The 3,734-nt window shown below is 41.9% G+C and overlaps 1 long non-coding RNA gene across 1 annotated transcript; it reads right to left on the bottom strand.

The window, feature by feature from the left end:
- Nucleotides 1-1,875: 1,875 nt before the first annotated feature.
- LOC115532211 (uncharacterized) lies at nucleotides 1,876-3,734 on the bottom strand. The gene is made up of 3 exons (XR_003973997.1): nucleotides 3,577-3,734; nucleotides 3,397-3,476; nucleotides 1,876-3,094 (listed from the first exon to the last, which is right to left on the bottom strand). It is a non-coding gene; the product is annotated as an uncharacterized LOC115532211 (long non-coding RNA).

Here is a 3,734-nt window from a genome sequence, read left to right as displayed (position 1 = left end):
AATAATAATAATAGTGGCCTTAATAGAGGCATATTTTCTGTATCACTATTTGGAAACAGTGGCAATGAACATAGGACAGGAATGGCAGTCACCTTGAAAAATGGTTTCCATCCTGAATTTTTACTGGCCACTTCCCAGTGGCCCTTCCTCTCTGTGGACTGCACCTTGCCGTGGTGGAGAGGCTTGTGTACTCCAATGAACCTGAGAGCTGTGCCGGCGGGGATTTTATATCCCTGGCAAGTTTAACTAGGCCGGACAGGTCAAAGGAGAGGAGGCAGACAAAGCCATATGACTATTTGACAGAAATGGTGGCCATCTTGAAAATGTTAATTGTAAAGAATAATACCTCGAGGCTACTGTTTGTTTGTTTTTATCCCCACGTCGCCCGGAAGTGATGATTCTGTCGACCAATCAACGGAGGGGGTGTGTAGCTAGAATTTCCCGGGACCCTTTCAGGCGTCTCGTCTCGTTTTCAGTACCCCAACGGAGGAGTCCTGAAAACGAGGCCAAAACGGGTACGGCTAAGTCCGGGTCACGCCCACTTTTGGCGGTGGAAACGCGACCCAATCCGCACCTTTGCGATCCGATCCGTTCCTGCAGTGGAAACGCGCCATTAGAGAGTATCTGTGCTAAATTTCATGCTTGTATACAAAAGTGAACGATTTTTTTACTAATCTGCTCACTTATTGAATCTAGAATAATGTTGTCGTTCTTTACTAGTTTGTTACTCTGACCGTCCTGTTTGATATTGTGGAAATTGTGAGGAAAGGGTGAATGATTCAGAGCATGATGCATTTTAAATGGCATCAATTTTGGTCAGTCTTTTCTTAAAACAATTGTTACTGAAAATAAACATAGCTCAATTACAACCTATAACTTCAGTCATTGACGGCAATCCATGAGTGCTGATATAGAGTAATTTAGCAAAAATAGGCCCCGATTTTTTTATTTACTTTTACAAATCAAGAGTAGGCCTGATTTGAAAATTGGGCTTTGCATCCTTTCCTTCTGCCCTTGTAGTCCATTTCAAAGACATGCTGCCCACCAGCTTTCAAATTACAGTGATGCCACTGGTGGCTTTGTATCAAATTTATTCACATAACTATCCCTCCATACTATTTTGTAGTTCACCAAAACACCCTGAAACAACTTGAGTCTCACATTCTTATGCCACCATACACCGACAGTGCAAGCAGGCCAATGGCAACCAAGCGCGCAGTCCTTCCTCCCTCACTTTAAAAACTACCAGCCGCCACTGGTGTAAACATAATTTGGATGGGAAGGAGTGGTGTCCTTATACACGCAACTGATCCCTTCCCTTCACTTAATCGGTTCGAGTGAAGTAGAAAAGAAATAGTGTTGAATTATACGTAGCACTCAATCGGTATCGGTACCCAGCGATACCCAGCCCAATGGTACTATGTTCTTTACAGGTCAATTTATTTAGGATTTGTAAGTATTATCTGGTTCCCCATTTCTATCAGCATAATGTTTTGCAAGTATTATTCAGTATAACAGTATTGTACCTAAAATACTTATATTCTGTAGACTGTAGTATAGAAAGCAGTGATAAAATACACTTCATTTTGACTTCTATTCTACATTATAGTATAATAATATTGTACTGAAAGTACATGCCTTTATGATGCCTAAATTGTGATAGAACTTTATCAATATTTAAGCGATATCACACGAGAGGGAGTGCTGTTGTACTGAATATCAGCACGGCTGTGATTCGGTCGTAGCGCCGAAGATAATCCCAGCCGTGCTGATATTCAGTACAACAGCACGACCTCAAACGTGATATTGCTTTTATGCAACAGTTCTAAAGGCACCATTTATTAGTTAACAGTAACAAGCAACAAGAGATTATGATTTGTTTGTTTATTTAATGATTTATTTGGCTCCGCCAACACAAATAGATCCGCAACTGGACTGGGACTGAACTGTTGACAAGCAACACATAAACATACTAGCAATCTAAGATACATAAAGTCTGTTAACAACATTAACGGTTTTTAAAACAGCTGTTAAGCGGAGTGATACATGTTTAGTTAAGTCCCAGTGCTTTTATACTCTATATCAGCACTCATGGAATGCCTCTTGTCCAATGAAATTACTTGGTCGGAACTGACTGTTGTACACACATTTGTATAACATAACAGCACACTTTAAAAATCCTAAATGCAATCAGAAAGTGCATTATAATTAATTTTGAAATATTACAGGCATGCTAGAATAATAGTAAAGAGTAGTTTCCAAATGTTTACAAAATACACCTCTACAATACTATCAATTGAAGTATAAAGGCTTTTTCAGTATATTTCCAACACACTTGTGATATAATACAATTAAAACACTATAAATATATTATATAAAACACCTGCAAGTGTGTTTAGAATGCTCAAGAATCGAAATTTTCACTGTTCAGCACACAAAGTTCCTAAAAAGTTGTTCCAATACAGCATACTTACTAATTACACTTAAAGGATACTAAAGTAATAGTCAAGTAGTACTGAAGGACTTCTTGAGTACCATGAAGGCGACAAAAAAAGCACAAAGTACAGTTACATGCTAAAAGTGTACATTCTTTCAAAAGTATCGTTGAAATATAATACTTTTCCCCTGGGTGTGTACATATAAATGCTGATGTAGAACTATAACACAATGACAGACGTCATGTCCTACCAATGTCCTAACAACAAGACAGACCTCCCCTGGGATAGAACCAGGACAACATGAGACCTTTAAGTCAACAGGATGTTCCCAGGAGCTCAGTCTGTTAGGCGTCTCCTCTGACCTCTGTGAAGGTAACGCTGCCTGTCAACGCGTCCGTCACCATAATGGGCGTGGCCGCAGTGGGCGTGCTCCCCTCCGTGATTGGTCCCATTGCAGTCGTGTCCACGTCCGCCGCTGTGATAGTTGTTACGGCAACAGTGGGAGGGGCCAGTGTACCAGGGGTGGAACGCTCCTCTTCTTCTTCTGAGGAGGAGGAAGCTGAGTCATAGGACTCAATGGAGGAGGAGGAGGAGGAGGAGGACTCATGGGACTCAGACTCAGAGGACGTCTCTGAGGAGGACACCAACCGCCTCATCTTTGCAGGAAGTGTTGGGGAAAAAAGAGACGATTTCAGTTCAGACTACTGGAATTAAACTGCATCTGCATGGGTTCTGTGTGTGTTTATGTGTGTGTGTGTGTGTGTGTGTGTGTGTGTGTGTGTGTGTGTGTGTGTGTGTGTGTGTGTGTGTGTGTGTGTGTGTGTGTGTGTGTGTGTGTGTGTGTGTGTGTGTGTGTGTGTGTGAGAATAATAATCAATCAATCAAGGCATCTCAATGAAATCCATTATTTGTGAGGGTATGAAAGAAAAAAAAGGTAAACCGGAGCTAGTTAGCTTACTGGCATAGCGAACGCTGGGGAGAGGAGAAGCAGGACGAGGGACAGGGATTCCATCTCTTTGCCCTGATTGGTCACTGTGCCTGACGGAGGGAGGGAAATCCACAAATAAAAACAGATTCAGGAAATCAACTTGATTATCTGTCTCTATCCTACTAAAAGTAAAGACAACCATGGTCCTACCTTTGGAGACAGAAGGAGATAAGATTGCTGGAGGTTGTGTTTCTCTAATCACTGGGGAGGTCGTAGTCGGAGGGGGAGCAGATCTCTCACCAGATATATATACTGTGGGGGCTGAGAGGTGGGACTGGGATGTTGAGGGTTGGACCTTCCTCTCTGCC

This window comes from Gadus morhua, chromosome 19, assembly GCF_902167405.1.
Source record: "Gadus morhua chromosome 19, gadMor3.0, whole genome shotgun sequence".
NCBI classification, from domain to species: Eukaryota; Metazoa; Chordata; class Actinopteri; order Gadiformes; family Gadidae; genus Gadus; species Gadus morhua.
The sequence above is the reverse complement of the archived record's forward strand: the minus strand, read 5'-3'. Positions and strand labels throughout refer to the sequence as shown.